At 42.0% G+C, this 8,791-nt stretch overlaps 1 long non-coding RNA gene across 3 annotated transcripts; it reads left to right on the top strand.

The window, feature by feature from the left end:
• The first annotated feature begins 353 nt into the window (after positions 1 to 353).
• On the top strand, positions 354 to 2,350 carry LOC125532198. 3 transcript variants are annotated; one of them, XR_007293851.1, is made up of 5 exons: positions 354 to 606; positions 719 to 1,008; positions 1,385 to 1,465; positions 1,543 to 1,604; positions 2,271 to 2,350. It is a non-coding gene; the product is annotated as an uncharacterized LOC125532198 (long non-coding RNA). The 3 variants fall into 3 exon arrangements; XR_007293850.1 differs by having other exon boundaries at positions 354 to 1,008; XR_007293849.1 differs by lacking the exons at positions 354 to 606; positions 719 to 1,008 and having other exon boundaries at positions 1,176 to 1,465.
• The last annotated feature ends 6,441 nt before the right edge of the window (positions 2,351 to 8,791 follow it).

Here is an 8,791-nt window from a genome sequence, read left to right as displayed (position 1 = left end):
TTAAAAGGAAGTGATCACATCACTATTTAGATTTTACTTTTTTTGTATGCTTAAACATAAGATTAGTTTGTCCCCTTTCTTTTTACCCTTCATGCTAACATAATAAATACATATTTGAACTGAATCGGTTGTATTACATATGCCACGAAGGATGTCGCCGCTTGAAGCTCAATTTCCATCAGCCCCTCTTTTAATTCACTTGCATTGTTTCAGCTTTGCATTGTACTTCTTTGACGAATTACCTCATCCAATCGGCTTTAATTCGGAGCGTCAGTCTTACTAATTATCATTGCCTTAACTTTTCATATGAACCTCTTACAGGAAACAAGGACTCCTATTTGTCTGTAGTACTGCCCATGAGACTCAACCTTGTTTTACCTTAATTATCATGGTGTGCCTGTTTTTAGAATAGCTCACCATTTTGTTAGTGGCAATAAAATGCATCTTTAGGCACACCTATAGCGCACATGTGATGATGTACAGATGAAAGAAAGATCTTAGAAGTTGAGAAGCCGAGAGCTGGAGGAACAAGGAGAAGCTAAAAAGACAGAAGAAGTCAGAGCATGTGGAGCTGTTGGGCAAGCAGAGTTCTATCTGGGTATTTAGGTAGCTGAGGATAAAAGGGAAAAGGAAAATGTTGACGATATAGCTACTCAATGTTGAGAATGTTGCCTGCATACTTTGTTGCCTATATATCATTGGCTTTGTATTGATCCAGGCAAGAACAAATCAGATGGAACAAGTTTGCTACGGGTGGGTGTGCATCAAGTTGCTTCGTTGCCGGCGGCGAGTAATCTCACACATGTTTATGGTGCATATGTACCAGAAAATTCAAATGGTACTGCCCGATGTGCCTTTCATACGAAACAGTTTATGCTTATGGGTGTTCATCTTTGTTTCTGTATACAGCTTACGGCTTTTTTGTTGATCATACGTACAAGGGGAATCAGGTAGGGTTTGATGCGCCTTTCATACGAAATGTTGATGAGAATTACCCAAGTAGTCCAGGTATGAGGCTGTGCGGATATAGTAATCATAATTTTCAGTGGCATCGGCATGTTCTAATAAATAAGATGGGAAGTTCAGAATAATGTAACATCGGCATGTTCTAATAAATAAAATAAGAGAAGGTTGGGTATACTGAAGCAGAACCCCTTATAACGGTTTAGAAAGTTGAAGGATGAAACTTGAACGAACACAATTCTGAGGTTTGTAAAGTGAAGCCAAAGACAAGTTCGAGGGGTAATGTGGACTTCTCTCAAACTATATTATTAGAGGACAATGAGGGTCTTGAAGACAATGAAAGCGATGAGTTTCTGCTGGTTTTGTTTTGTTGTAGGCGAAGTTCTTAATTATAATTATCAATGTGTTTGTTTTTCTTAAGGACGCAGTGACATGCAAGGCGAGGGAAATTGAAGCCAAAACATGCAGGACGGCCAGGAGTGTGCCATTTTTTCTATGACAGGTTAGTGATTTTATCCTTTTTGTATTTTTTACATTGCTAGGTACAGTAGTTTATATGAAATGATTTGTTAATGGTAGGGGGTGGTTCTTCAATCTTCAGGGAATCAAGTGGTAGCATCAGATACTGACATGCATGGAAGGTAGCAGTATATGTATTTGTAGCAAATCATCATCGCCCATAAATAAATCATCTCTTGCCCGCTTCCTCTGTCCGGTTGTCAACTCAAATTGCTTTGGTTCACAAGTTCGTTTCATCGTACATCTAGGTACACTAGAACTGAGAGACTACTTTCCTTGAATGGCTCATGCGAGTAAACTGACAATAGTATTCATCCAAGATGCAGTAGTATATGTATCTTCATAGAGATGTAGATGCATAGATAGTTCAATAGTGCACATGTTCATTGACAGGGATGTAGATGTAGTATACAACCGAGGTTACATTGACAAGTTGGTCCATGATGCTCCCAGGAAAAAGAAAATATGATATATTGTTTCACACTATCATCCATAGTGAAACTTGTATTTAACATTTCTTTGTTTTGCAATGCTGAATATTTTGGGAACACACAGTAAGATGTAATCTACGGATTCACCAAATCAGCTTGAACATTGTTATCATGCTTCGTATGATTTGGTAATGATTTCAGAACATGGAATGGGGCAAATAAAGTTGAAACCATGTACTGTTCCTCACAAAAAAAAACAGTTAATGTCGAGAGGTTTCATACTGACATTATTTCTTACCAACTAATGGTGCATTACTCCTGCCATGATAACAGCAGCTAACTACTCCATGATCACAGCAGTAAACATTGATAAGAGTACAAGCATTGGAGGAGTACTCACCACGTTCGAGGAAGTCGTCATCATGGTGGTGGTGGTCGAGGAAGTCGTAGGTGCTGGTGGCATCATCACGGAGCAGGCACCATCTTCTCCTCGACTTAAAATGTAGTACTCCATGTACTCCCACTTGTTAACTTTCTGAAATGCAGATCCACTCCAAGAATGTGCTCTGAAATGGAAGTAACATGGAGTATACTCTAAAAATCAGTATGGTTTGAGCCCACTAGATCAATCAAAGTTCTCCAGCATGATAAAAATAATACTACAGCATGAGTATTACAGCAGAATCAATTTGGTTTGAGCCAAGCAAGAGTACTAAAATCCTGACAAAAAGAATACTACAACATGACAAACATGATTTCAGAGATGTTGATTTCAGTACTTACAACCCATTGATAAACATGATTTTCAGAAATGTTGATTTCAGTTAAACTACAATATTTACTCCAAGCAAATACTCTAAGAAACAATAGAAGTACTCCTACATTACTGAAAGTACTCCTGTAGTACAAATACTCTAGGGGGAATGTACTCCTAAGTACTGAAAGTGTACTCCTATGAGTACTGATGATTTCAGAGATGTTGATTTCAGTACTTACAACCCATTGATAAACATGATTTTCAGAAATGTTGATTTCAGTTAAACTACAATATTTACTCCAAGCAAATACTCTAAGAAACAATACTCATGTAGTACAAATACTCTAGGGGGAATGTACTCCTAAGTACTGAAAGTGTACTCCTATGAGTACTGATGATTTCAGAGATGTTGATTTCAGTACTTACAACCCATTGATAAACATGATTTTCAGAAATGTTGATTTCAGTTAAACTACAATATTTACTCCAAGCAAATACTCTAAGAAACAATACTCATGTAGTACAAATACTCTAGGGGGAATGTACTCCTAAGTACTGAAAGTGTACTCCTATGAGTACTGATGATTTCAGAGATGTTGATTTCAGTACTTACAACCCATTGATAAACATGATTTTCAGATGCGGGTGACGGGGCGCTCGTAGCGGCGGAGGAGTACCAGCAGCGTCGGAGATGGCAGCGTCCAACACGGCGCTCCTCCTTGCAGGTCGATGGCGGCGAGGAGCGCTAGCATCCGTCGCCGCCTTCCTCGAGCAGGACAAGGCCGCCGTGCCCGCGCTTCTCACGCTCCTACTCGACCTCGCTAAAATATCCAACTTTGGCTCGACTGTGAGGTTGATTCGCCGACGCGAGTGAGGGGGAGGTGCGTCGCCGCCGCGGGCTAGGGATTTGGTGGAGTGGGTGAGCGAGGGGAATGAGCGTGAAGAGGCGACTGAGTGAGTGGGTGAGTGAGCGAGGGGAAAAACTGGAAACCACAGAAATTTTGTAACGTTCCAAGAAATGTACTACAAAACCTTCGACATTCAAAGTACCAATATTTATTTTTGTTATCACTATATTTAAAATAGTACTCCCTTTGTAAACTAATATAAGAACGTTTAGATCACTAAAATAGTGTTCTAAACGCTCTTATATTAGTTTACGGAGGGAGTACTAATTTAGGAAATGCAGAAATATGTCTGCCTATTATGTTTTTTTATGCTCTAGTGGAATGATAAAGAATTAGTTCGTCCGGTTAACACCATGAGTATTTTCCGTTGCACATTTTAAGTCCTTCGACATGAAGCTCCGTTACACGTTGCTTGTGCAAGATGTGTATATAAGCTAATGAAGAAGTTTTTTATTATACTTACTCAAATATCATGTGAATCAAGCTAAAAACAACATTCATGATATTTTACGGGAATTATTATTTTTTTAACTTTGAAAACAACAGGAGTCTCCTACTATTATATATTACTCAAAATAAAGTACTGGTTAATTACATGGCCAAGAAGCAAATAAAAAGAAAGCAACTATGATTTACAGAGATAGGTTTGGGATAAAGCTATCAAGAAAGGAGACCAATTCAGGATTAACTTTGAATTTGAGATTTTCCAAGTCAGCTTTGAGTGCTCTTTTTCAATCATACAGGGATGCATCAATCTTGTCAAAGTAGCATCTGTTCCTTTGTTTCCAAATGTTCCAGGCGGCCGGGACTTTGATTGCATTGAACAATGGGTGTGGCCATGAAGACTTCACTGCATCAAACATCTCCTGAAGCTCCAAGTTGGTATCCCATTGAATATGAAGGTGCACTCAAAGAATGGGTGTTTGTTCGTTTCCAGTGGGTGTTGCACAAAAGACAGGAGTGACTTCAATATCAAAATGTCTCCGGTGGAGCATGTCCCTTATGTTGACTCTGTCCATTAACATCAGCCAGGTGAACACTTTAAGTTTCATGATACACTTTGTCTTCCAGATCATTGTGATGTATGCGGGTGGCTGCAGTTCTCTGAAGAAGAAGTTGATGAATTTCTTGGGCCGAAACTGAACATCTCCCCAACAAGTAATCCATTCATCAGCCATCATTGGTTCCAAGTATAGATCATTCATATGATTCTGCAGATATGTTAATTCATGTAGCGCCTCGATTGATAGAGTGAGGTAAAAGTTTTTAGAAGCCCGTGGTCTGTCTTGGAATTGCACTATAGAAATATCCTCCTCCCTTGTGAAAGAGAACATGTGTGGCAGCTTGTTGGAAAGGGGTTCGTCATCGATCGGAATATCTTTCCATAGAAGAATTGTGTCGCCAGCTCTAGGGATGCAAGTTGTAACCCCTCTGTATATGTCCATCAACGAGAACATATCGTTCTGTATATCTTTCCATAAAAGAATTGTGTGAAAATTTCTTAAGCGCAACAACTAGATATTAATTTATAATAGAATTTTAGTTGGATCATCACTTTATATGTATACATCATTAATTTATCATTTTTTATCAATTTACATTGCAAGTGAATTGGACTACGATAAACACCCGATTGTGCCCGTGCTATCTTGTTTCTACATGTGAAATTTGACATGCATTATGTTTACATAATTCCAGCAAAATATTTTCGTGGCACGTGACAAGGCACCGACATTCCCATGCTATCTTATCTCTACATGTGAAATTAAACAGTCATTATGTTTATACAACTCAACAAAAATATTTCAAAAGCCCGTGGCAACGCATGGGCACTCTACTAGTAAAGCTAATTACACAGGCCTGGCTGAGGCCAGAACTAACGAAGCCAGGTCCGAATGCACCAAACAAGCTACCATGCCAGCAGTAGCCGACTGGTTTTGGAAGATTCTACGATTTCGCTCATTCCAAACATTCCAAGCAAAGTAGAGCGCAGTTGCAGCATGTGCTCGCTGGCCATGGAGAAAACTTTTCCACCAGGCCGCCGATGATCTGAAAGGTTGTGTGGGTGGCAGTTGGGCATCAGGTTGCAGGACAGCCAATTTGTGCCAAACTTCCTTGGCGAAGGGGCAATGGCAGACTAGGTGGGATGCCGATTCAATAGTTTGGTCACAGAGGGAGCATGTGTCATTATGATCACGTCCTCTCGCACGGAGCCTGTCAGCCGTGGGCAGGCGATTCAGAACCAGGAGCCAAGCAAAGAATTTAACTTTCCCCTCCACCTTTGTTTTCCAGATTGCATTAAGTTGGGGCTTCATGATGGATCCCGTGAACTGGGCATTGTAGGCCGAGGCAGCGGTGTAGTTGTTGTTGCTAGTCCATCTCCAGTCAATCTCATCAGGCTGGTCAGAGAGAGTGATTTGGTTGATCTGATGCCATAGGTCAATGAAGCTTAGCAAATCAGCAGTAGTGGAGAGCCTCTCGATGCCCTTCATCCAGCGGCCCTGGTGTAGTGCATTCTTGACAGTGTCATTCTTCCGTCTGGCCAGAGAGAAAAGGTTTGGTGCAATGTCTTTTGGCGCCGCTCCGTTCAACCACGCATTTTTCCAGAACAGTGCACATTTTCCGTCACCAAGTCTGATGGTTGTAGAGGCGTTGAAGAGCTGCAAATCAGTCTTGGAGCAGGGGAGTTGGATTCCAACCCATGGCCGAGAGGGTGACTTCCATGTGTACCAGGCCCACCTCAATCTGAGAGATCTACTATAAAGGGCAAGGTTTTTAATTCCAAGACCACCAAATTTCTTTGGGGAGCACACTTGGTTCCAGTTCACCGCACAGTGCCCACCACTTGCTTCCTCTTCTCCCTTCCACAGAAAATTCCTTCTTAGCTTGTCGATCCTCTTGATGATCCACTTTGAGGGGGCGAACATAGTCAGGTAGTAGGTTGTGATAGAAGTTAACACCGAGTTTATAAGTGTCAGCCGGCCCATTTTATTCATCAGCTTTCTTTTCCAACCTGCAAGCTTAGCAGCGATCTTGTCAATTAGGATTTGGAAGTCAATTCTTCTTGGTTTTCTAAGGCTCAGTGGGAGCCCGAGGTACTTGCAAGGAAAAGAGCTGATGTCCCCCTCAAAATCTGAAAGAACTTCCTCAACGACCTCTTCCTCACAAGCAATTGGGTATGCAGCAGATTTGTTGAAGTTGGTGCAGAGCCCTGAAACATTGCCAAAAGCAGCCAGAATTTCTTGGAGGGCAGCCACCTCCGTTTTGCTTGGGTTTAACAAGAGTGCGGCATCATTTGCGTACAGGCTGATCCTCACAGAGGCCGATCGGTGGCTGATGGGACTAAGAATGTGCTCCTCGGTGGCCTTCTCCAAAATTGTCTGAAGTGGGTCGATGGAAAGCTGGAAGAGAAGAGGTGCACTAGTAGAAAAAACCCCATTCGTCCCGGTTGGTAAGGGCCTTTTGTCCCGGTTTCTGAACCGGGACTAAAGGGTCGTTACTAATGCCCTAGCCCTTTAGTCCCGGTTCAGTCCAGAACTGGGACAGATGGGCCTCCACGTGGCCGGTGCGCCGAGCCTAGGCAGGAGGGCCTTTGGTCCCGGTTGATGGCACCAATCGGGACCAATAGGCATCCACGCGTCAGCATTTCAGGGGCTGGGGTTTTTGTTTTTGTTTTTTTTGAAGGGGGGGGGTTGGGGGTTTTGGAGGGTTAATTTAGGTGTTTCATATATTGTGTTAGCTAGCTAATTAATAGAGAGAAGTGTCCTCTCTTATGTCCGTGCTTGGTCGACGCTACGTACTATCCATACATATAGAGAGGACTAGACATGCTAGCTAGCTAGTAAGCAAACGAAGGAAACAGAAGATCGTCATGAACATATATGCATACAGAGAGAAGTGATATCGACCACCTCTCCTTCTCCAAGAGATTGGTCGAACAATAAGTTCTCGTATATCTATCCAACACTACCGGCTACATATATACAATAATTATCTCTTACAATATAATCTCCTAATTATATATGAACACAGGATCCACATAGTATTCTCCGTCTTCAGCGATCACGTGGTCAAGGAAGAATGCCGCCAATTCCTCTTGAATTGCTCGGATACGATCTGGTGGTAGGAGTTCATCCCGCATCCGAAAGATCTAATTTGAAGAAGGTGGTCAATACATATATATATGAATAAATGAAACTCAACACAAATGACGGTAATAAAATAAAATTGTGAATATTATTGCTTACGCACTTCATATTGTTCGTCAGAGTACCCCCGTTCACAGGTCATGTAGAGGATGGACTCGCAAATATAGTATCCACAGAAATCATTCCCTTGATCCTGCCAGAACCACTTTACAAGAAATAGAGGTCAATCAAACTGATAAGCAAGCATGCCAAATGGTATTGATGAAACTAGCGCTCGAATCACTAGGAGACGCGCGGAACATGCTACTATAGTACTTACTTTCGGATATCTAAATTGCAGCTTCTTCGGCAGTCCCGGAGCTTTTTTGGTGAATTTTCTCCAAACCCTGCCAGACAAAGAAAACAATTACTTGATATCAGGAAATGAACAAAGTTGCTGATATGGTGGATAATGATCGATTTAACTTACTTCTCGAGGATTTGAGTCATGTCTGCATACTCCTGGGGATCTTTTCGTCTCGAGTCTAAGACGGTTACTAGTCCCTCCTCTCTAACTCTCAGCGTCAAAGTATTACTCCCCCCAGACTCTCTGCAGGTTTTCATGTACCAATCATGCAATCTTCGCATCATCGTTGTTAGAGATCTTTCATCATTGACGAGAGGCTTCCCATACTCGTATCTGTGTACCGCCTCTACCTCCAAGAAATCATAATGTACATCGTCGGGCAGGTAATCTCCAAGATTCCTATAACCGGGCACCATCCTCGGATCATTAGCGACGATGTCGCTAGACACCTTGAGCGGGGGGTACGATTTGTTCGCTTGTTCGCCGAGCTGGGTAATTTGTTTCCCAGCTCGTCGTTCTTTTATCCTTTGATCACTGACAATACTTCTCGACCGCTCCGCTTCGACAAATGTCTTTCCAATAATGCGCTCATAGTTGCCTTTCGGCGGAGACTTTGGTGGTTTTGTCAGGGCAGCCAGAGTGCGCTTCGCTTTCACCGGATCTACATTCTCCTCCGGAGGTGGATGTCTCTCTGCTTTCGCCCCTTTAAAGAAGTCCTT

This window comes from Triticum urartu, unplaced genomic scaffold, assembly GCF_003073215.2.
Source record: "Triticum urartu cultivar G1812 unplaced genomic scaffold, Tu2.1 TuUngrouped_contig_9344, whole genome shotgun sequence".
NCBI lineage: Eukaryota > Viridiplantae > Streptophyta > Magnoliopsida > Poales > Poaceae > Triticum > Triticum urartu.
The sequence above is the reverse complement of the archived record's forward strand: the minus strand, read 5'-3'. Positions and strand labels throughout refer to the sequence as shown.